General features: G+C 41.3%; 1 protein-coding gene across 2 annotated transcripts in view; it reads right to left on the minus strand.

The window, feature by feature from the left end:
* LOC123514755 (low-density lipoprotein receptor-related protein 4-like) overlaps positions 1-11,629 on the minus strand; it is a 112,298-nt gene extending 100,669 nt beyond the window's left edge. The window contains exon 1 of one of the 2 annotated variants that reach the window (XM_045272863.1): positions 11,306-11,629. The gene's annotated coding sequence lies outside the window, so the exon portion shown is untranslated. The remainder of the gene's footprint in view (positions 1-11,305) is intronic. The other variant, XM_045272864.1, reaches the window with a different exon arrangement.
* Positions 11,630-26,306: the final 14,677 nt, after the last annotated feature.

Genomic DNA, 26,306 nt, shown 5'->3' on the forward strand with positions numbered 1-26,306 from the left:
TCTTCGAAATACAAGAATTATCCAGAAGTCTCGTCTTTTAACCCTTATTAGTACATTCTGTAACCAACTCCCCCTCCACCTGAGTGACTTCAAAGAGGAAAATTACAGATACTTCATGTAATTTCCGATCTGTTTTAAGTAACTGGCACTATCATTACGTTTTTTTAGGTACCTAATTGCTTTGACCTTCCATAAAAATACTAAACGCTTCTAGACGTGTTCTTGTAGATTCATGTGAAGGCAAGCTAGCCAAGCAGAGCACGAAGGAAAAGGAGCAGAATATCAATTTGGCAACCCATTAGTCATTAAAGAAGGAATGGCAGACTCAGAAGCAGATGGAAAAGATATCTTACTGAGAAAGCCCAAAAGAGTCGATCAACAGAGATGACTAGAAACAGCTGGAGGACGTGTTTCTGCTGGTATCATGGAGGCTACTGCTGGTTTTTCTGGTGCTCATGGAAGTGAGGATGACATACAAGCATACTCGTATTAGTATTAGTAGTAGGAGTAGTAATAGTAGTAGTAGTAGTAGTAGTAGTAGTAGTAGTGGTGGCAGTAGTAGTAGAAATAGTAGTAGTGGTGGTGGTGGAAACAGTAGTGGCAGTGGCAGTAGTAGTGGTGCAGCAGCAGTAGCAGCAGCAGCAGCAGCAGCAGCAGCAGCAGCAGCAGCAGCAGCAGCAGCAGCAGCAGCAGCAGCAGCAGCAGTGGTGCAGCAGTGGCAGCAGTGGTGCAGCAGCAGCAGCAGCAGCAGCAGCAGTGCAGTAGTAGTAGCAGTGGTGGCAGTGGTAGCAGTGGTGGCAGAAACAGTAGCAGCAGCAAAGCAGCAGCAGCAGAAACAGTAGTAGCAGTGGTAATAAGTAGCAGCAGTAGCAGTAGTAGCAGTAGTAATAGTAGTAGCAGTAGAAATAGTAGTAGTAGAAATAGTAGTAGTAGAAATAATAATAGTAGTAGTAGTAGTAGTAGTAGTAGTAGTAGTAGTAGTAGTAGTGGTAGTAGTAGAAGTGGTAGTAGTAGAAGTGGTAGTAGTAGTAGAATAAGTGGTAGTAGTTGCAGTAACAGCAGTAGAAGCACTAGTAATGGCAGTAGCAGTAATTGTAATAGTATTAGCAAATCCCTCAAACCACCACAACCACCACCACCACCACCAGCACCACCCCTACAACCAGTAAAAGTATCAGCTAGAATAAAATATAACGAAGCATCATTAGCAGGTGAAAAAAAAAAAAAATACCCAACGATGAGAAGGGCTATGCGATATAAGATTTCCCTTTTTCACGTTCGCCACCGATGTTGACAAGAGGCGCCGGAGAAGAGATGTTCCTGTGGCGGGCCGGCAGGTCTTTGCTGGGTGTCTGAGAGTGGTGGCGTTAGGGGCTAACAGGGACGTATGTGGGAGATAAGATCTGTGCTCTATTCAAGTTATTATTGCATAAAGAAGAACAACAAAAGTAATATACTTTCTCAACCAAATGGCAAAATTTCGAGAGAGAGAGAGAGAGAGAGAGAGAGAGAGAGAGAGAGAGAGAGAGAGAGAGAGAGAGAGAGAGAGAGAGAGAGAGAGAGAGAGAGAGAGAGAGAGAGAGAGAGAGAAAGTTAAAGATAGGAGTAACCCGAGTCTGAAAGGAGACAAACGCCAGGCCTGAGACACACCCCCTTCTGCCTCACGCCTTCTGCTACACCTCGCCGCTCTTCACCCTCCAGTGCCATCTGCCCTACCCACACGCCCTTAGTAATCCCCATTCTCACACAAAGTTTTATAAATGCCAGTGCTTTATCTCCGTCTCACACATTTACTTACTTAGGTCACTTTCACTTCGCGATACAAAACACCATCTCAATCACTCGCTTTCCTTATAATCTCTCTCTCTCTCTCTCTCTCTCTATCTCAATGAAACTTAATATGTGTAAGTTAGAAAAGAGAAGCATTTTATCACGAACACTGGTAAATTTTCTTCCCTAGTGGTACTTTAGCCACCACGGTACTGAACCAGAACGGGAAAGACGCAGTCAGTATAGTATAGGAAGGTAATGCAGATGAAACACAGCCATTAATTAGTTTTCGTTATACATGGCGTCATTATTGTAATCGTAATAGCATCACTTATTGCCGTGGACTTTAAGTGCGTCATTAGCTTAAGTGTCTTTTGTCGCCAGATCTATTTTTTTTTTCCTCCATTTGAATTCCAGAGCTGCGGAAGTGAGAGGGAAGTGATGATATGTTATCGTCAGTAGTCACCAGAACACGAGGAGAGGGAGAGAGCCATTCACTTCATAATGTTCCGGTTATTCCCTCCTTGCTTCATCGGCGAGCACTTCCCTACATCCCTCTCACCGGTGACGCTTCAACGGCGGATGGCAATGATGATAGGAAAGATCAAAGCGGAGATTAACTTCCATGTGTCGCGTCCTCAGGATATAATTCATCGTTATTGCCGAGTCTTTGTCGATACGAGCTTGACGCGGATATAATACGATACCTACTCTTCTCTACGACACACCCAGGCAGTACCATTCCTCCGCTAACCTGCAACACACGCGTCCCTCATACCACCCCACACGCGCCTCACAATGCCCGCTCACCCTTCACAATGCCCACTCGTCCCTCACACCACCCACTCGTCCCACACACTACCTACTCGTCCTTCTGAACATCCACATGCACGCCTCTGCCCTCACAACACCAATTCACCACTCACACCATCCACTCACCCTTCAGAACATCCACTCGCCCCTCACAACACCAGTTCACCACTCACACCATCCACTCACCCTTCCCTCACAACATCAATTCATCACTCACATCATCCACTCACCCTTCAGAACACCCACTCGTCCTTCACAACACCAGTTCACCACTCACACCACACACCACAGAGTTCCTCAGTTCTGTAGCCTTTTCCTTTGTTGTCGCCGTTCCATACCTGCAGAGACTAAGGAGACGCGTTTCCTTGCATCTTTATATGTTATCTCTATGCTGCAAGATCGAGCTGGACCATTTTTGTTGGCGTCTGGACTGAGTGAGTCTAGCCTGACGGACGGTGCCAAACGAAGCATGACGTGAAGGATGCGTAATAAAAGTAATTAGAAAAAAACATGCTGGGAAAATGTTGGGTAGAGGAGAGCTACTTCATGAAAACGCGAATATTGGGAGAAAGACTCTACTAATCTGGTGTAAGAAATTATAATAATGAGAATAATGATGATAATAATAATAATAGTAATAAAAATACTACTACTACTGCTACTACTACTACTACTACTACTACTACTACTACTACTACTACTACTAATGATAATGATAATGATAATATTCCGTTTTCATTACTCAGGCTTATACCAAGAGTTATTATTTTTTTTTTCAATACTGTACTACATGTTCATCAAATCAAGAGTATATTAATGACATACGTTACGGAATGTTTAATAAATGCACACTACCTACAAGCAGCCGATAAACGTAATGTATGTATGTATGTATGGATATTGATTATGGCGACCGACTGAATCACATATCTTCCCCTGCTTATGTAAGTTACGCACCTCACAAACATTGCCGTACAACCATGACGTAAGTTGGCCGCACATGTAAAGCGGGCATCATGAACACTGTCTGTGCTAAAAATTATATATTCTGGCACATTGAGAGAGGGGCGAGGTTTCATCAGCAGCAGCAGCCAGCGCACCACGGCGAGAGCCAGGAAGAGAGCATCATCACGCGGCTCGTATTCTGAAACACTTCTACGCTTCACCCACAAAATTTCAAAAGGCTTGATTAAAATCTACAGGAGTTCTTGAAGGTGTTCTTATGGTTCTAGAGGCAGAGTGACAATATTTCTACAATATTAACTGGAGAAACGCTTTTACAAACACCGCTAATCATCTCTGTAGCCTTGGAAGATAGTCGTGATGAGAGAGAAGAACTCCTCTACATCGAGTTCTACGTTTGTTCCATCATGGCGGTTTCTTATAGTCGCATTCCTACATTGAGTTCGTCTGTGTCTTGCCCCTTATATTGCTGACATATTTTCTGATGAATGCAAATGTTTATTCTCATTGTTCAGTTTTCTTTTCTTCACGATCTCTGCCACAAAGATGCTTTTAAATATAATATATTGTGGCGTGATTTACGTATGCGTCTCATCATCATATGCTTATACCACAAACCTTCTTTAAATATCAACTTTACAGTGTAATGATTTCAAAACTCCTCTTAATAAACCGAGCTTCCAGTACTTTTATTCCCATGCAGAGTTGATCATTGCGGCTTGTTGGCACTGGAGAGTAATGTGTAGCTTGTACTGGGGAGCGATAGTAATGACAGACCACACTGAAGGGAACACATCTACCGTGGTGCCTAACACTCACGCTCATATTCTGAAAATCTTCTCCCTGCACCTCACAAACGAATTAATTGCAAAAGCATCTAATTGAAGTGGAAATGTTTTTAAAGGTGTTTTTTTTACGATTCTAGGAAAAAATTAACAAACATTATACATTATTAACAGAAAAACACTCAAAATAATCCGGCTAATCATCACTGTGACCTTTGAAAATAATTGTGGTGAGATGAGAATAATAAAAAAAAAAAAAAAAAAAAAAAAAAAAAACGTTTTTCAATACAAGACATGTCCAACCCTAACGTTTCCAAATTACTCACACACATACACACATCCTCACTTTCCTCTTCATCTTCTCCGTCATTTTCCTCACCACCCTCCTTAAACCACTCTCTCTCCATGACAACTTGCTTCAACTCTACTTGCATTTCCTCCTTTTCTTTGCTTTCAACTCCACTTTGAGATTTTCAGCCACGTAACCTAACTCTTCCCTGGCCAATCTGTATATGACATGTAAATCCCCTGACAGAAAAAAAAAAAAACTCATCAGCTCGACAGATTCCAATAACGACACACACAGGCAGTAACACTCAGCTGGCTACGCGTACCACAAGCGTCCCTCCGTCAGCTGGGGGTTGTTTAGTTACACTCAACAAGGACTCCTTCTTTTATGTAATCTATGTACACTCACACAACTACAGGTATTGTCTCTACACATACATACATACATACATACATACATGCAACAGTGATATATGTCATGTGCCAAATTTGAGGAAACTATGGGAGTGTAGTAGCTTCGTGGTGTGCGTGAGTGAGTGTGTGTGTGTGTGTGTGTGTGTGTGTGTGTGTGTGTGTGTGTGTGTGTGTGTGTGTGTGTGTGTGTGTGTGTGTGTGTGTGTGTGTGTGTGTGTGTGTGTGTGTGTGTGTGTGTGTGTGTGTGTATGTGTGTGTGTGTGTGTGACTTGTATAGCTAAGTCTCCCTCTTGCACATAATTTACAATACATATGCATACTCCCACATGCACAGACATTGGCTCTATACATACATTCATACATACGACTGTCTTCTGTGTCATGTGTCAAAACTGAAGAAACTGTTGAAGGGAAAGGTTGATATATAGCTAAACCTTGTGTCTCGTTATATCACGAAGTCAACCCTTTAACTATGAAGGCTTTTAGTGAAGATTTGTGGAAGGATCGCGCACTTCATGTAATAAAAAAAAAAAAATGGTTTAAAGGCGAGGCTTCTGGCCAGCAGGCAGGGTGATAAGTATGATGCGTGTGAATGTCTCAGATTATCAACAACACACACACCCACACGCACACGCACACGCACACCCATACACACGCACCAGGCCGTCAACTCACCTACTCACACACATACGCACGCACGCACGCACGCACACACACACACACACACACACACACACACACACACACACACACACACACACACACACACACACACACACACACACCGCGTAGTGTAGTGGTTAGCACGCTCGACTCACAATCGAGAGGCCCGGGTTCGAATCCCTCTTAATGTGTGGCCCCTGTTCACCTAGCAGTAAATAGGTACGGGATGTAACTCGAGGGGTTGTGGCCTCGCTTTCCCGGTGTGTGGAGTGTGTTGTGGTCTCAGTCCTACCCGAAGATCGGTCTATGAACTCTGAGCTCGCTCCGTAATGGGGAAGACTGGCTGGTTGACCAGTAGACGACCGAGGTGAATTACACACATCGTTAAAAAGATCCCTATATGTGTGTGTGTGTGTGTTCGTGTGGGGAGAGAGAGAGAGAGAGAGAGAGAGAGAGAGAGAGAGAGAGAGAGAGAGAGAGAGAGAGAGAGAGAGAGAGAGAGAGAGAGAGAGAGAGAACTACATCTTGACCTGAAGAAAAAGTGTGAACTTCTCTTAACAGGATTTATCATGAAAGTGAATGCATTTATGTGTCTGTCTGTCTGTCTATGTGTATGTATGTATGTATGTATGTATGTAAACTCTCATCCAAAATTACGCATAGAAATCAATGAATTAAGAAGTGTTTGATTCCCTAATTCTATTTTCGTGAAGCTCGTCCTATCGGTGAATGGAAGGAAGAAGCAATAAGTTTAATTGGAAAAGTTTTCGTCTCTCCCGCAGTCTTTCCCTTAACAAGTCTCGAGAAGGCGGACTCGTTATTGTTGAGCTCACAGCTTGCTTATTCTTAACCTCTCCTATTTGTTATCTCTGTTAGTGGAAAGTATTTGTAACCCTTTGTCATTCTCTCTCTCTCTCTCTCTCTCTCTCTCTCTCTCTCTCTCTCTCTCTCTCTCTCTTGTGTGTGTGCGCGTCTGTCTGTCTGTCTGTCTGTCTATCTGTCTGTCTGTCTGTCTGTCTGTCTGTCTGTCTGTCTCTCTCTCTCTCTCTCTCTCTCTCTCTCTCTCTCTCTCTCTCTCATTGCCTGTAATTATGAAATCATCGTATTCTGTTTCCTTTTTCCACAAGGTTTCCCAGAATAGAGATCAGCTTCGATACAATTCTTCCCATTCTTTCTTAAAGTGGCCAATGTCTTTGATTTCCTCCAACCAATGACAGTCAATGTAATAGAAGTGACATGCTTAGAATTACGTCACTACTTCACTGGATATCATGCTCTCATACTTTCATTTTCAAGCTGTCCTGGCTAACACACGTGACTCATCCTTTGCTTTTCATCATGAGCATTCACTACAAACGAGAGATGAAGATAAATTGTTACTTGGCGATGTTTCTAGTGTTTCTTCATGTTGTTTTATACATTCTCTTGTTATGAATTCCTTTTTCTTTTCATCATTTTTACTTTTGTTTTCTTATTCTCTGTATTTCAGCAATTCAATACCTAGATATATTTTTTTCCCTGTACAATTCGTATGAGTCTATTCAGCAGCACAATATGTATCAGTATTAGAGGGGTATGTATGTATGGTTTGAGTGAAATAATCTAAACGATCGGTAAATCAACAAAGAAAGAGATAGCGATCACACAGAGGCGACGGTGGCACATAAGAGATAAAGAGGAACATGTTCGAGAATAAAAAGGAAACTAACAGAACGGAATTAATATACATTAGAGGCGGGAACATGTGGCGGCAGAGTTAATGAGCTGACATTACGTATATGAAGACACACAAGCTTAAGCACCAAGGAGCCACGATAATAAAATGACTAAAGACACACGGAAAGGAAATTAAAGGGATGTAAGAGCGCCGTTGTCTTAAGAGGAAGATATAATGACGTGCTTGTATCTTTAACAAAACATTTTCATCTTGTTGTGTGCGTTCCCTCATCGAATCCTCCCTACTTCGTAACCCCTTCACTATGTACTGGGACACATTTTTACCTTGAAATTTGTGTGTTATTAGACCATTTCATTTACACTAGAAAGGATTTATGAAGGTCAGAAGATTAATGGCCATAAACTTCTCTATTTTAATCCCCCATATGAGTTTCCGAAGCTGTATAAATTCACCAGATAGTAACCAGAATGAATATGAAAATACGTCATAGTTCTCGAGAGGTTCAAACCGCTACTTGTTCTGTATAACTTAGCATAACAGGTCAAGTATATACGTGACTCTTTACTTGTGAATGTGAAACGTGGCATTCGTGACGTGCTTGTATTAACACACCATTCTTTCGTGTATTTCCCGTTAAAGGTGTAGTATATATAGTCTCCCATCCAGACCTTGCCACTTCTTCAGCTGATTGTCATTGGTAAACTTTGAATCTCTTTCCTGGTTTTGTTTCCTTCATTAGTAGAGGAGAATCAACACACCTCTGAACAAATTAACGAACTTTTTATGTAATCTCACTTGATTGACCTTTTCCTCGTCAATTTCTATGCCCTTAGCTACACTCCTTTTGACTGCTAGTTGCCACATCTTTCCTTAATCAAAAAAAAAAAAAAAAACACTGAGACATCTTTGCTTGTTCTGTAGAAATCGGAAAATGTTCTCTTTGTTTATAGTCTCCTTTTTTTTTTTTTTTTTTTTTTTTTTTTTTTTTTTGTAAATGTCGATAACGGTTTCATACTTTAGTTTGTGTTGTTGATTGCTTCGAATTGCAGTGAAAGGGATAAAACGTATAAGGAGAATATTATGTTTTTTTCTTTATTACATTCCTTTTCTTCTTCACTTCCATCCCAAGTCCATATGAAATTCTAACAGCTGATAACATAGAAAGCTTACATTAAAGATACGAGTTAGCCTTTTCAGTACGATGACGCGTTTTCATACCCATTCTGCTTCCTATTTGATGATTTTACACAGCTTCAGAAACTTATGGAAAGGATTAAAATAGTGAAGAGTCTGGCCAGTAAACTTCTGACCTTCATAAACCTTTCCTAATGTCAATAAAATAATCTAATCATACACAAATCTTGTGGAAAAAATGTGTCCCAGTATTGAAGGCGTAAAATGGTGATAATACGAGGATATAGAAAGAGATAGGTGTCATCCACGTGTAGACCTGATGGCTTCTAACAGTTTGCCTTATACTCTTATCTTACGATAAAAAAAAAAAAGATTCATTAACTACTCACTATTCTATTCTTTACGAGCTTACCTGTATCAAATTTCCTTCATAACTGCGTTTTTCTCTATCTTACAAATTTGTTTTATATGTTATTCCTCGTGAACATTCGTGTAGGCTTACTGTCTCCAGCACTTTCTTTTTTTTCCTTGAAACGCCAGTATACAAATGGAAGTATGAATTATGCATGTTTTATACTGCATATTTCTTGCCTGTTGCTTATGCTCTGGGAAAAAAAATTCTATATTGTGTTTCCTGGTATGAAGTATATTTTCCTAAACGGCAGCTTAGGTTTAGAGCTTGGCGAAAATTATTTTCTTTGTAATTCACGTGTCATTATGAGAGAGAGAGAGAGAGAGAGAGAGAGAGAGAGAGAGAGAGAGAGAGAGAGAGAGAGAGAGAGAGAGAGAGAGAGAGAGAGAGAGAGAGAGAGAGAGAGAGAGAGAGAGAGAGAGAGAGAGAGAGAGAGAGAGCAAACAAAATCTCAATACTCGTCATATGAATTGCTTATGTATGCTTATGCTTATGCCATCCGGTGACGCGCAATGCAGAGTGAAGCAGTGAAGCAGTAAAGCAATAAATGGCCCGGGAGTCAAGCCCGTGCACAGTTTTCTACGTAAATACCTCACAGAAGGTGGCGGGAGCAACTGCAGGTGGCTAAATTGGCTCTATGGATAACGACGCAATGATGACGCTACATTTTTATTTCTACAATGCCCACCACCACCACTACCATTATCACCACCATCACCACCACCACCACCACCACCATCATCTAGCACAACACCAACAAACTTCAAAAATTTTCTCTCCTTTTTCTTTCATTAGTAGACAACAAGCGATTACTTTTCTTGATAGATAGTCTTACTGCTACTTCACTTCCCATATCTACCACGTCTACCAGATTACTCTCCCCACGCACGCACACACTCACGCACGCACACACTCATGCACACCCCGTATCGACCTTCCTTGTGCCAGCTGGTCATTGGCAAAACAGTGAGCAAGGTGACTGACAATTACCAACACATCCAGAAAGTCGAAATGAAGACTGCTACGTATTTGCCAGGAAAGAAGATCAATAATACCAAAAAAAGAACAACAATGATGAAAGTGAGAGCGAGAAGATAAAAAAGGGAGATAAAAAAGATATAAAAAAACAAGAACTAGAAGAAGAAGAGGAGGAGGAGGAGGAAAAAGGAGAAGGAGAAGAAGAAGAAGAAGAAGAAGAAGAAGAAGAAGAAGAAGAAGAAGAAGAAGAAGAAGAAGAAGAAGAAGAAGAAGAAGAAGAAGAAGAAGAAGAAGAAGAAGAAGAAGAAGAAGAAGAAGAAGAAAAGAGGAAGGAGAAGAAATAGAAAAAGAAAACGAAAAAAAAAACAAGAATAACAAATTATGAACGGCAACAATGAAAATTAGGAGAATAAAATAACAAGAACAGAAACAAGAAAAATAAAAAAACAACAAGAACATGAAAGCAAAAAAGGAACAAGAGGAAGAGAAAAGAATATATAAACAAGGAAAGAACAAGAAGAACAAGAAAAATAGGAACGCAACAACAAAAGCGAGAAAAAATAAGAAAATTGAAACAAGAAAAGAACACAAAACGACCAAAATAAGAACGAGAACAACAAGAACAAGAACAGCAAAAATTGAAAGAACAAAAATAAATATAGAACAGATAAATCAATAGAGTAACAATGCAAGTCAAATTAACAAACAAAATGAGAAGAGAACAAAGACCAGAAGAATAAGAACAAGGGTGGATAATAACAAGAACAAGAAACGAGAGGAATAAGTAACAAGATGAGAAAAAGAACGAAAGAACACTAACAAAAGATATGAACAAAAACAAAAGCAGAAAACAATTAAGGAAAGATAAGAATATGAAGATAAACTTGTGGTGGTGAAGAACATAAAATTGTGTTGGTGAAGGAAATGAGTGTTAATGTCATTCTACCTCTCATCAAGTCACTGTGGCGATGATACAAAAAATAATGTGGTTTTCATAATTCTTTTCGCTGTTTTTTTTCTTATCAAGCATTGCGGTTTCTTTTGCGTGGCTTAGATAATGAGGGGTAACGAAGTAACATATTATCATAATGCACGCAAATACATTTAACAAACACACATACACAGACACACACACACACACATATTTCCTCACTCCCACTCACGTAACACTAAAATTAAAAACTGTCACGAGCCACACATACGACCTAACCACGACCACCACAACTACATGCCACTCATCAATCCCTACCACAATTATTATTACCACACCACCACCACCACCACCACCACCATTCCTATCTCCAAGAAAACAAACCACATAATCAAGAAAGGCAACACACTTCGCACCTTTCTCGTCTCATAACACCAACACATCTGCTCCAATTCTCCCTCACTTTGCAACATTACCTCAGTGTTGTGTGAGCTGCAGCATAGGAGGCGCAAGTCACTGTTGTCGTCCTCACTGTAACACGAGTACTTGTTTCTCTATTAATGTCTTGTTAAGGTAACGCGATAATCTTTTTTTTTTTTGTTTGTTTGTTTTTAGGTGATAAGTTCAGTCTCTGTTCCTTTGAGTCGGTATGTATGTAGAGAGGTTCCGTGTCGACTTGAACCTCTCGCAACAGTTCAAGGGGAAGGTAGTGTTCCTTACTTGGACGGGGAGGAAGGGGAGAGCACCGCAGACCCTCACTTCCTTCTCGTGTGGCGGCAAGGACCAAATGTTAAACTGGGCGCGCGCGGGGTGCCGTTTATGCAATCCCTAGTGTGGAGTTGCCAGTTTACACGCCCTGTCTTCGCTCTCCTCCACAAATTGGGCATGTATGGTCAGCTTTCAGTCCTTCATCTCATATGCTGATCTCTTGAATTAATCACATAACTCTCAGCTTTGTTTTTTTTTTTTTTGGGTGTGTTGATGGTTGAGATGCAAGAGGGACCTAGCGGGCGGATGGGCTTCTCGCAGATGAGGGAGTCTGGCACTTGAGAAGGGAGGCAGGACCAAGTCATATCTCTCCCCATGTGTCAGATCTTCACTTGTCTAAGTTTCCCAGCAGCGCGACTAATCAGGCTGCAGCTAACACACCCCGCTCCATAGACATAAAGTACTTTTTTCTCCACCTCACCACCTGCGTACACCAAAACTTGTGCAGGCGTTTGTGTATTTTCAAAGAGCTATGTTTAGTTTCATGTTTGTTTAGGCTTTACAAGTGTTTGCTATTTCGGAAGGTGTCGGAAGTACTCTGTCTCTATATTGTTCTCTGCTACGTGGTGAGGAAATGAAGCTCTAAAACTACAAATACCAAGACGCCGGGATCGTCCGGATGCATCAACAAACTCACCCACATCGGAAGGTGATACTTACATACGTCACGAATTCGATGCTCCTAAGAAATGAGAAAATTACCTTCAATGACCAAATCGATCCACCTGCCAATACCACCACCACCACCACCAACTGAAGCAACCTCCTCCATGATGATACCGTGACGTAAAAATAAAGTTGAATGGGGTGCATGATTACAAGTGAGTGATCCATACGACCTTGCGCCATCTAGAAAGAGAGAGAGAGAGAGAGAGAGAGAGAGAGAGAGAGAGAGAGAGAGAGAGAGAGAGAGAGAGAGAGAGAGAGAGAGAGAGAGAGAGAGAGAGAGAGAGAGAGAGAGAATCGATGGAAGGCGGGGGAGATGCGGGGTGCAGGAGGGTATAGAAGGGATCGCCACCACAGGAGCGCCCCCAGACCCACCACCCTCCACCCTCCACTCACCACCCATCCAGTGACCGGCGCCCATAAGCTGGCACGCAAACCCGAGCTGGCGTCAATCTGCCAATCCACCTTACCTAACCTAACCTAACACAGCAACTAACCTTACCTAACAGTTTGCTTCATCTTATCTAACCTAACATTATCTAACACAGCTTGCCTTATCTAACCTAATTTGATCTTACCTAACACAGCTTTCCTTACCTTATCTAACCTAACCTATCCTAACATAGCTTGCTTTACCTTTCACTTCCATAAAGTATCCTATCTGAAGTGCATGGGAACAACAAATTATACCCAATTCTTCTTACAAGTATCATTATTTCAGCTTGTAATGGAAAAATCTGCGGAGAAGTCTCAAGGTAAGTGGCTTGAAGAACTCTACACGTGAAGCTTAACCACTTCAGTACCAGGACACGTTTTCCAATTCATTTTGGTTACTATTTGGCGTTTTTATACAGCTTCAGAAACTTATGTGGGAAATGAATAGTAAAGACTCAGGCTATTAATCTTCTCATCTCCATAAATCCTTCCCAAAGCAAACAAAATTGTCTAATCACACCCAAAACTCAAAGTAAAATGTGTCTCAGTACTGAAGGACTTAAAGTGATTCATAAGTGAGCACTGACTGGTAAGGTTCTCTTGAGGACAATTCAGCGTGTTTAGTTATGTATGTTAACAAATGTGTCAGAAATTTTTTTTTGAATTGACAGTCTCTGCTCTTAGTGTCACTCCTCTTTCTTTCATTTGTCTTTATATAGTTTCTTTCAAGTGTATAGTACAGAACGTTGGTTATCGTGTGTGAGAAAGGTTTAAATTGGCACCCTCCCTCTTCTCACCTTGTCTTACTATACCTAAATACCTTCGCCGAGTTCTTCGTCGTTTATCTCCTTGTGTATCCTTTTCTATTTTTTTTAGGTGTCTAGCACTGTATGTTTGTCACCGTGCTAGGGAAAGCTTTAGATTTATACTCTCTTTGCTCTTGCTTTTTTAACACTTCGTTTGGTCCAGTTCTTTGTCACTCTGTCTCCATTTCCATAGCTCTGTAGCTAGTTTCTTTCCTTAACTTCAAAGCCTCTGAGGATGCAGTACAATACTCCTTCACAAGACTGAGAAAAAAAGGCAATAAATCGTCAGTCTTTCCATGGCGGCTTTACAATGGAGAGTTTAGTTTTTTACGCCTCAGTAAGATGCTTTCATCTTTTATTCTTCTTCCTTTTTATGAGTTCTGTTCCTTTTGCTATCTTCTTCCCTTCTCCTCATCATGGACTCTTCCGCTACTCGCCTCACTTCTTGTCCAGTCCGTCTATCTTTGAGCTCTCTAAATAACCACGACGTATCAAAGGTGTAGCCAATTTCTTCCCGTCAATATTTGCTGAATAGTCTGAAAATCTTAATGAAATCTGGAGCCATGGATAAACTCTTCCCTTCCCTTCTCTCTCAATCACGGGCAGAACATTATCTATTCATCATGAGTCCTTTGACCGCCAGTGAGAGAACAACACCACTCCATAGATGATTTAAATTATCGCAGGTGATATTACAGAGAAGATAAAGCTGGAGGTATTAAAGGTTTGAGCTGCTCTGTTATTCTTTTTGCTGAATTACACTCCACACTAGGTCATTTTGTAGAGCTTTGAAGGGAAAGGCATAGCAGTGACAGGGCTAAGTGTCATCCACCACCACCACCACCACCGTTCCCGTCAAAGCACTGGATCATATTCTCAAACATTACTTCGCTTCACCTTCACTGCTTTCAAAAGGCTCTATATACTTGAGTTGACAAGTTTTTTTTTTTTTATTATGTTTCTTTTTTATGGTTTTGTGAGCGTTTTAACAAGTTTTCTACCTCATCAACAGGAATAAAAGTCTTCAGAACTCGGCTTATCTTCTCTGTGGCCTTTAAGAACAATAATGAAAATAGAGCAAAGCATTTCTGGATAAGGGCCAGTGCAGAATTAGCACTTCAGAGTAAAGAATAGTTCCCACTCTGGCATCTATAAAATCATCACAACCAATGTCGTCATTTTCACTGTTCCGCTTCCAACATTCATCAGCGTCTTTTATAGAGTCTTTTCTTTCAATCATAGACGAACAACAACAGAAATCTCCTTTGGCAATATCCCTTTATGTTTTCATCACTCCCAGTAGTCATTCCCCGTATCGCACGCACTCTTCCCTTCCCTTTGTTGCCCTACACGTTCACTGCCCTTTCTGCCATGTACTACATCTTCCTCTCATCTGCTTTCTTCTCCTGTCAAGATTCTGTGTGATAATATGGCTGATCTGACCACCAGTTTATATTCACCTTTGTCAGCCTAACCCTTGTGTTTTTTCATCTTATCCTCAAATGTTTTTGTATCCTTTTCCCCAACCCTGAAGCTACACGGGGCCTTAAATGTGTTTTTATGGTTCCAGTGACAAAATAAACATTTCTATATCATTTACGGGAAAAAGAAACACTCTTGAGAATCCGGCTAATCACCTCTATGGCTTTCAAAAATAGTCGAGGTGAGTGAGGAGAGTGTTTCTAAGCTGCGTGACAGTGCACGTATCTTGTTCCTCTCCACACAATCGCTACCCAACAGCCAGACACTCACAAGGTAGACACCGTAACCCTGTAACCTTGTGTACAGTCGTGGATGATTTAATTTAATTCCGCAATTTTCATAGGGCGTCACATGAGTTCGATTCCGCAGTATAGTTATCGTCAAGAGTCTTCATTACGTTCGATTTTCATTGTTGTTACTTGTTACTTTAAGATTCCACGTCAAGGCAAAGAACTCTACAGACCATCGCCACTTAATTTTGTCTGATGTTCCTCTGTTCCAGGCCAACCCTGTAAATCCTCTTATCTCATCTCTGCCCCTCGTCTCCTTTTATCTTCTTTTACCTGGATTCCATTTTCTTTCCTGGACTGCCCTTCTATTGGTCCAATTGACACTTCCTATCTGTTATCTGAAGCGTTCTGGTCATATCTTCCCTTCGTCTCTAAGTTGTGTTTAATGTGCTCACGTTCCTCGGTTCCTGGTTCACGGCTGTCAGTGTAGTGCTAACCAGTAATCTCTTTCTTCCTTGGGAGTTGAAGTTGTCTACTATGATTACACACGTTTGACTTCAGTATAGACGGGATATGATTTTTCTTTTGTCTTTTTTTTTATATAAGTGTTTAGTCATATCGGCACCATTCCTATTCTATTTAATTAGCTCATATACGTTTCCGTCTACATTTTTCTTTTCGGTATGCGATTTGTTGCGTATTTCCAGCGCTCTATGTTCTTATCTCAATACACACACAATTACATCTTATAAAATACACTACTTACTTTATTTCATCCCGTCAGCTGCTATATACTCCAAAGCATTTACCAACTCGATAGACTCATAAGATCTGGTTAATATGTTTCAGTGAACCTACCTCGAGGTGTCACCTACCCTCTCATTAGTAAACACACACAGAGCAGCGCCATCACCTACAGTATACGCCTCTGCCAGTGATTGTAGCTTTCTGGCTTCTTTTCAGTAAGACTGTGATAAAAGTGTGCGCTATGCTGACGTTCGTGATCTATATTCTGCCCACCCTATGATAAACTTGACTACGAGTATAACGAGGCTTTATTATTCTACACACACACACACACACACACACACACACACACACACACACACACACACACACACACACATCTCGGTTGGTATTAAAATAGCTAAATTATTCCAGGTGTTGTGTGCGTATTAGTTGGGTGGGGAGGTGGGAAGGTGTATGCGTGCGTGTGTGCGTGTGTGCGTGCGGGTAATCGCGTGTTTGTATTCATCAGCGTCATATTTTTAAACACTGGACATTCCACGGAATTTCACTCGACCAGATAATTCGAAGGTTAATAAAGGTTTATGTAGCAAAAACAACGCCACCGTATTACACCTGCGGGAATCATTAACAGCAACGAGTATACACTGCCAAGAGGTACAAGAGATTGGAAGCAACAGAGTGCCGTGCAGGGAAGCTATGGAGTATTAGCCAGAATTACCAACAATACACATGAACATAACGAAGTGGGGCATGTATTAACTGGCGTGGCGCGTCTCCTTGCTTCCGTTTCTAAGGAATATTCAGAAGTACTATTGCGCCGCCTTACTACTATATGCAGAGGGATGTAGATGAAGTTACACGAAATTTTAAAGATGTTTATGTGGTTCTTGTGACAAAATTATATTCCTACATTATTGACAGTAGGAACGGTCTTGACAACACGGCTAATAATTTGTGTATCCTTTGACAATAGTTGTGATGAGAGAGCAGGGTGTTTCTCAATTCGGGGTAAAATCCGAAAGAATATTTGCGTTTAATACTATCAGAGTAAAGGAAAATGACTCAAAGGACACAGGGAATGAGTGATATTCCCTATGAAGCAAAATTGTAGCTATCAAATTTGAATTCCTTTGAGGGAAGTAGGTTAAGAGTGATCTTAAGGTCATCTTAGGATCAATAGCCAGAATAGAACCAAATATACTGTGTTCAAGCTTGAAAATATAGGTTTAAGAAAGAAGTGGGAAGGAACTGGTTCTCTAATAGCTATGGATAAATGGAACAGGCTCAGTAATCAGGTTGTCAGTACTAAGTCAACAGGGAGCTTTAAAACAAGACTAGACAAATACATGGACGGCGATAATAGATAGACAGGTATGTTCTTATGTAGAGAGAGGCGGGGCGACTAAATGGTGGAAGCGGTACAGCTTTTCAGTATAAAACAGGGAGAGAGGGAACGATTAGGGAACGACATTGAAATTTTCTGTAATAGAAGGGATTAAAAACTGTAACTACCGACTGATCCTCTTTATCTTCGAAATTACAGCTTATTTTCATCATAATCAAAGTACACAGCTGGCCTCAAGTCTGGAAAAGGGAGAGAGAATACCTGGATAGACTGTGTGCCTCTCGCTCCTTCTCCAACCTAAACTGAGGCTCGTGGATTCCATTGGGTTAACCGTATTGCTCACCACATAAAGGAGGGGACTGGGGTGACATTGTGATGCTGATGGTGGCCGGGTGGCTGGGTGACTGGAACTAAAACTGTGGTGGTGGTGACAATTTCTGTGGTGGTTTAGAGCTGGAACCATGGAGTGTGGCGGTGAAATGATGTTAGTAATGGTGGTTAGAGGGTAAAATATCTACATTGCTTTGTACTTTACAAAGAAATATTTCAGTATTGTTATTTGTTTTCTTCTCTCAAAGATATGGCAAAGTATTATTAAGTCAGGTGAGGGGACTGTGGAGGGCAGGGTTCTTCAGCCAGGGGTCCCTCGGGGAATTAAAGGGCGCCCTCCAGGACGCTGGGCCGGGATGGATATTTCCTAACTGCACTGCATACCGGTTCGTCAAGCGCGCCCTTGAACTGCCACACTACTTCAAGGGATTACGCAGGTCAACGCAGGTTAGGTTAAAGATGAAAACGTACCTGCAACTTTGTGTGGGAGTCATAATAAAAATAGAAATTGTTTTGGTCAGTTTTACAGGTACAGCGGAGCATCATCTCAGGCAGGCAGATGAAGCAGTACACAGCAGGGAAAATTGTAGCAGAGATTCTAAATGCAACCAGAGAGGTCGTGCAGATCAGAGATGAGGGAGGATTGTAAAGTGCTTTTAACCCGTTCCATACCAGGACGCGTTTTCATATTCATTCTGGTTACTAATTAGCGATTTTATACAGCTTCAGAAACTTATGTCGGAATCAAAATAGTGAAGACTGTGGCCATTTATCTTCTGACCTCCATAAACTCTTACTAATGTCAATAAAATCGTCTAATCACACCCAAAATGTAGGGTAAAAATGCGTCCCAGGACTTGAGGAGTTAATCACATTACAAGCAGGAAATATGAATAATATCAGAGTACGTGTAATATTCCAATAGTCACTAGGGATCATTCTTAATCATTTAGTATTATGCATAGGCTTGATTAAATTCTGAATCCAATTAGAGAATGCTATAAAGATTCACAAATGAGATGTTAAGAATGATCTGGAGTTACTTGTTCTTTATTACCCGTATACTTTATTCCGGCAAACAGCTTAAGTTTTCATTACGCTTGGAAATGGCTCTAGTACAGAATGAGTTAAGCAGTACACAACATCAGTAAGGATGGTGCCTGCGGGCCGCACTGGTCATGTACTGTTTGAGAGGTCTCCATTCTGAGCGCCACGTGTGTCCTACCCTTGATGGCAGGTGTGGAGCGATTCCCATGAGGTGACGAGGCAGGTATTCCCTTCAAGGACACTGATCGTCTGAAGCATCTGTGCAGTATGGAAGAAAGCTGCTGCCACGAAAATGTGCAAAGGTAGCAAAATATATATTAAACATAATAGATCATGTATAAGGTACAGAGATGGGAGAAGGTAGGGAAGCAGTATGGGTGAAAATGATTCATGTAAAGAAGAGCGATCACTAAAGGGTGTAGTGGCTGCGGCGACTCGCAAAAACTGTTTAATTACTTCACTTCACTATTGGGGACCTAATCTCGTCGGTTTTAAAAGAATGAAATACTCTTGCAAGTTAACAAAGGGCAAAATTAATATTTGGGGCATGATGTAAATCCATCAAAAGTACAAAGAAAACAAGACATTTATTCATTTTTTTTCTTTTTTACCAATTCTCTCGGACCTGAAAGGGGAATGGCAACTTAGTGGGCCTTTTTATTCGTTTCATGTTGCCTTTGACCAACTTTCCTCTCTTACATAAAAAAAAAATACTCGTGAAGGTTATTGATGTGCAGCGCAGCGAGAAACGAAGCAGGAATGTGCAATTCACAAAACTCACGAACAAAATAATGCCCTTCTACGTTCATGCATTTCAGACTTTTCATCACACTGTAACTTGTAGCGATTTTTTTCTTTCACCTGAAGTTCAAAGCGCCTTCCGTGTAACATGAGTCGCTTTGAGCTGCTGCTGAAAATAATATAACAAACAAACGCACGTATGCTCGATCAGTTTAAATTCTGCTGAGGATTTTGCAGTTACTTTTTTTTTTTTACTTCTAATCACCAGCAGCTGACATCTGCATATTGACAGGACATGGCGGTGACCGTTGAATCAGTTGCAGGAAGTGTTGCACATACGTCCGTTTATTGAGCTACGCACTTTGACCGCGTGACTTGAAAGGACAACTTTGATAGGTGTCCCGAGTTAAATAACTACTTGTCTTCAGTATTTCAATGATACTATAGCAGGCTATTCAAGAATGGGTGATGAGTCATGTGCAATCTTTGTTTTGAATCATGTTGACATACTTCTTGAAGCGAGTTTTCTTTCTTCATTAATTCATGGCCATTGTTCGATAATATCACCGTTAATGCAGTGACAGGCAAGCCGAAACGTGTCGGCAGGCAGTGCGTTCCCGTTGCAGCGACTTGATTTGGTAAGAGGGATAGAATTACGTCCGCAGAAGTCTTATGACATGCATATAAGAGGTTTGAACCCTGATAGTTTCAGGCCATTTGCAACGAGTTTATGGTTTCAAGGTCGTAGTGTTGTTGGATATTTGCAGGTTATTGGAGACAACTTGTAATACAAGGAATATGAAAAAATAAAAAAACAAATGTTTCACGTCTATTTTTAGTTAATGTACTATTTTATTTCACTAAAATGTGGTGCTCCAATGTGACAGAAGATTGTTCACAAGATATTTTGAGCGGGAAAATGCAATCTGGCAGAGTTCAGATACGTTCGCAATGCAGCTTGTTATACATGATAGCACACCGCAACTCAAGGGAGTAATAGTTTCCCAACAAAAGTATACCACAAATGAGAAGGTCATTACCATCATCAAAAACTGTCTGTTTACACTTCACTGATGTGTTCGCATTCTGTTTGGCTTAAGGGTGTCCTGTAGACAGTACAAACAAACCACTGTGTGTTTCCGTAGAGAGTTAATGCGAAGTTTAATGTTCCAACTCTTGCCAGAGTTGTCCAGCGCGGGGAACAAGGCGGCGGTGTAGTGATGTGCATGGATGCAGCAATGAGGCAGGAGGCCGTGAGACCAGCGTTGGTTTGGGATGGAGTACTAATATAGCAACACCAGCCAATATATTATTTTCGGACACGGTCGATGCAAAGCACAAAAAAAGGTGAACAAAAAAAAAAAAAAACACTATACTCAAAAAGCACGTTATCTTGAAGGAAGTTGCTCATGATAGGAGAGGTGAGGAGAGGAGGATATGAAAAGGGAAGATGAAGGGAAGCACATGTCAGCTGGGACACACTGGGCAAACTCTTGAACTCTTTGCTTGCTGTATCCCGCTATGGTGGACTTAACTGCCTTCACCAGACTAGTATTACGACATCGCCGTAACTAAAACAGCCATCTTTCTGAAATCATTTTCTTTTCATGAATGGGATAATTACTTTGCACTTTTTCTACGTTTGTGCAACCTCCAATACCAGAAGCAAAGAAAAAGCCAGTGTTAATATCCCTCCCCATTCTGACTGTGTGTTGGTCTTTTTTTTTCTTTTTTTATGTGTTATCATCCAACTACGATAATTAAATGAGTGTATAAAAGACATTGATTAACTAAGAAACAAGGATCGTTCAACATATTCCCTTCGAATGAAAAAAGTAGTAATATGTAATAGTTTTGCCAATCAAATTTATATTGTATCGATGTGTGTGTGTGTGTGTGTGTGTGTGTGTGTGTGTGTGTGTGTGTGTGTGTGTGTGTGTGTGTGTGTGTGTGTGTGTGTGTGTGTGTATAATTGGGATGTGTATGGTAAGGAAAAAAAAAAAAAACTTTAAGTCATTTCACCAATCATCTTTTTGTTCTTTAAATCAAACAACTACAAAAGGCGAAGTAACAACGCAAACGACTTCAAAGTAAGATTTCCTTCATCAAATTCTAATCTCTCCTCGTTCATCGACCAAACTCACAGCCTACGTGATTAATCTCTCATGGCACCATCACAATAGTAGTAGTAGTAGTAGTAGTAGTAGTAGTAGTAGTAGTAGTAGTAGTAGTAGTAGTAGTAGTAGTAGTAGTAGTAGTAGTAGTAGTAGGAAGCAGACGAAAGATAAATAATGACTACAATGAATATGTAGATCAACCGAGTAATGAAGAACCACTTATGAGATTTTCCTTGTGTGTGTGTGTGTGTGTGTGTGTGTGTGTGTGTGTGTGTGTGTGTGTGTGTGTGTGTGTGTGTGTGTGTGTGTGTGTGTGTGTGTGTGTGTGTGTGTGTGTAAGTAAACGTTCCCAAAATGATGTGTTTTCTCACTCGTTCCGGCACAGGTGGAGCGGTGCCTCTCCATTGGCAGGCAATGTCAAATTTCGACACGAGCAAAGTTACAAGATGTAGTGTTTACCGGATTTTATGAGGAAAAATTGTACGAAGAAGAACTCAGGCTTTATACTGTGTAGACTGGATTGTTGTCACGTACGTGGTGTGGTGTGTTGTGGTGACGTGACTGGCACAGCGTTCTCTCCTCCCACAAACGTAACTGTGGTGCGTAATGGTGTAAATGGTGTGGCGTGATAGCGTTACTGTGTGTGTGGTATAGTGATGATGAAACTTTGATACCGTACAGTGTGGTATTTTGTAAGGGTAAGTGGGCGCGTTCTGTCAGTGACGTTGTTTTACCGCAGTGTGGTATGATCGAGGCATAGCACTGTTTAATATAAGGTACGTGATATGATGTGACATGGTATGACTGTGGTGCGGCGCCGTGTGGTGGGCCCGTGATGTGACTGAGGTGTCGCTTGATAAAATGGGATTAGATTGTACGTGATGTGATTGTGTGATGTGATGGCGTGATATGAAGAGTGGTGAGATGAGGTATATAAGATGTTATTCAGTGCAGAGAAGAAAAAAAAATCAAAAGAAATTCAGAAAGAAGAAATAAAACATTCACAAATATAGGAATTGTCCTTCTTTGTATAAATTAAAGTTAAAAAGAATAACATTTCTTTTTCTTAACTAACGGTAAAGAGCTGAGTACACACACTGAATCTAATTTGACTCTCTCTCTCTCTCTCTCTCTCTCTCTCTCTCTCTCTCTCCTTAATAATAATGGTACGCCCACATAACGCTGGCTTAAACAAGTTCATTAACTGTCGTTGCTGCCTCACTTCTTTTCTTTGCCTGAATTCACCCCATCAAGAGACTCAAAACTCTCTTCCCTTCAGTTCTTATCTGATTAGCTCATATTTAAACGCTCCCAACGAATATTAATTTAATCTCTGTATCATTTAGCTTTTTACACCTTTGTAATACTGACTGAGCAACAGTAAGAGAATAAACAGAGAGAGAGAGAGAGAGAGAGAGAGAGAGAGAGAGAGAGAGAGAGAGAGAGAGAGAGAGAGAGAGAGAGAGAGAGAGAGAGAGAGAGAGAGAGAGAGAGAGAGAGAGAGAGAGAGAGAGAGAGAGAGAGAGAGAGAGAGAGAGAGAGAGAGAGAGAGAGAGAGCGGACAGGCAGAAATATCAACTGCGACAAAAGAATTAAGTCAAAACTAGCAGCAGGAGCATTAGAGGAGACGGGAGGTGAGGGAATGGTGTGGTAAGTGTAGCGAGGACGAGGTAAAGAAGCAGTCTGCCGCGTGCAAGGGTCGGTCAAGGCCAAGCTGAACAGAGGGACCAGCGGTGAGGTTGGTGAAGTGGAATTGAGGGACATGGGACACCTGGGCCTGCAGAAAGAGGATGCAAAAGACTCACACTCTTGGCGACAGCATGTAAGAGTCACTGATCGTCACTTGAATTAGGGCAGAGAAGGGGAACACTGACTCCAGATTATAGTAAACCAATTAACTATTTGTTGATTAATCCCTTCAGTACTGAGACACATTTCTACCTTGAATTTTGGATATGATTAGACGATTTTATTCTCATTAGGAAGACTCTATGGAGGTCAGGATCAATGGCCACAGTCTTCTCTATCTTAATCCCCATACAAATTTCTGAAGCTGTTTAAAATCGCCAGTTTGTAAGCAAAATGAAAATGAAAACGCGTCATGGTACTGAAGAGGTTATTGAATGCATGACTCTTCATATGGATTTACTAAACACTATCACACTTCCACCTATCCAAGATGTCCCTGATCTGTCATTCAATGCTGCTTTTTTTTTTACGATTACTAGTGTATCTACATCTTCATTTTTCGTCTTTCTCGTTATGTTTTTATTTTTATATGTATGTCTACTCCAGTTTATGTTTGTTTCTAGTACGTAATGGATGTCTATGCTTTCATTTCAAGTATCTATATATTTTTTCAGTTACTCTTTTTAGTCAATGTTTTTTTCTTATCTTCTCCTATTTCGTTTTACTCTCTTTACATCACCACCACCATCACTTCTTTTCTCATTCCTCTCTCATCTGTGGCTCATACTATCTCCCACACAAGCCCTCCTTCTCCCACCGGAAAATTTGTGCATGGCGCCAGTTCATTTGGTTGCTTGTGTCCTTAAACTTAGCAAGGTTACGAGTATAAGACTCCTTTTGTCCGGATGTCCTTCAGTTCACTAATCTAGAAATGTCCTGTTATACATTTTTTTTATAGATATCTTTCACGCCTTTATTATTGTATATATTGTATATTTATGTATCTGATATGGAAACTGACACTGACACACACACACACACACACACACACACACACACACACACCGCGTTGTGTAGTGGTTAGCACGCTTGATTCACAATCGAGAGGCCCTGGTTCGAGTCCCGGTAAGCGGCGAGGCATATGGGCAAGGCTCTTAATGTGTGGCCCCTGTTCACCTAGCAGTAAATAGGTACGGGATGTAACTCGAGAGGTTGTGGCCTCGCTTTCCCGGTGTGTGTTGTGTGTTGATGTGGTCTCAATCCTACCCGAAAATCGGTCTATGAGCTCTGAGCTCGCTCCGTAATGGGGAAGACTGGCTGGGTGACCATCAGGCGACCGAGGTGAATTACACACACACACACACACACACACACACACACACACACACACACACACCGCGTAGTGTAGTGGTTAGCACGCTCGACTCACAATCGAGAGAGCCGGGTTCGAGTCCCGGCGCGGCGATGCAAATGGGCAAGCCTCTTAATGTGTGGCCCCTGTTCACCTAGCAGTAAATAGGTACGAGATGTAACTGGAGGGGTTGTGGCCTCGCTTTCCCGGTGTGTGGAGTGTGTTGTGGTCTCAGTCCTACCCGAAGATCGGTCTATGAGCTCTGAGCTCGCTCCGTAATGGGAAGACTGGCTGGGTGACCAGTAGATGACCGAGGTGAATTACATAACTACTTATTTTCTAATGAGTAGTTAATGTGTTTATTATGTGACGACCTACTCAACGAGAGCTCGCAACCATTGTTTTTTTTCTTATTTTGTCCCAACTCGTACTCTGGATAACATTGACGTGGTACATTCCTCCCAGACCACAGCCAACTCTCCAAGACAACTTCACTGTGAGGGGAGTGGTGAAGGGAGAGCAGGGGGCGGTACAAGGACTAGTCTTGGTGGAGTGGGTTGTGTTGGAGTGAGTAATGGGGTGAAGGAAGTGGCTTGTTGGAGTAGGGGAGTATGGATTGTGTTGGGGTAACATCTCTTGTGGTGTCGTGATCTTGGAGTGCGGTTCAGGGCCACGGCGGCTATCCTCTGAGCGGGACACGGACATTTGTGACACCTCTGTTGGAGTGACCCACGTTGGTAAAGTATTGAAGTCTTATATCATATAGTTTTTTCTTCTCTAACAATGAGGTTAACTTTCCTATTTCTCGAATTTCTCGAATCATCACCATGGAGTTCACATTACCCTGAGCTTGCTATACCTAAAAATGTATTTGACCCAGGTGCTTTTTTAGATAACTAATATTCGAATCTCCATATCTTCTCGCCATTTTCACTTCCTACTCCAGACACTTCTCCAGGCTTAACAAGAACAAATATAACATCCACAATCTTAGTTACAACCTCTAAACCAAATATTTACTAATCTACAACATAATTTGCTAAACACTTGTCTTTCTTTTTTGATAGTCCTTTTGACTTTTCTTTTGGGGATTGGCACTCTAGTGGGTCTTTTTTCAACGCTATTGTTGTACTTGGCCAGTGTCCCTCTTACATAAAAGAAACAAATATATCACTTACTATCCTCTGCTTCTCCCACTCCTTTATAAAGAATACCAGGATCAGGAGAATGGAGTAAGGTTACAAGAAGAGCAGATATAGGGAAGAAACATTTTTTTTCATTGCATCATCAAATAAATTGAACTATTACCTTGGAAGCGTCTGAGGATGTATATGTACCTGTGCCAGATAAAATTATCCTAACGCTTAAGGAGAGCCATTGTCCTTCGGTGATATTAGAGTTCTTGAAACGCATTGAAAGCCAGCGTTTTGGGGATTACAAAAATTTTTCATGGACGCACCAGACAGTGAAAGATCGAGTGGAGAGGGAAAGGCTTTTATTATGGAAGACAGAGAGGAACAAAGGCACAAAGTGAATCGTATGCTGGGAAACACGAGAGCGGAAAAGAGTGTGTGGGGGCTGCAGGGATGAGCGCAGGTCACTCCGTCCCAAGAAAAGTTTCAAAGAGGAAAGTTTGTGGTGAAGGACGCTGAGACAAGTTGGCTTGAAAAATGATGATAATTGGAACGTAGTTGTTAAAGATGACGGTTCAATACAGGTG

The sequence above is a fragment of the Portunus trituberculatus genome, chromosome 38 (genome assembly GCF_017591435.1).
Source record: "Portunus trituberculatus isolate SZX2019 chromosome 38, ASM1759143v1, whole genome shotgun sequence".
In the NCBI taxonomy this organism is placed as follows: Eukaryota; Metazoa; Arthropoda; class Malacostraca; order Decapoda; family Portunidae; genus Portunus; species Portunus trituberculatus.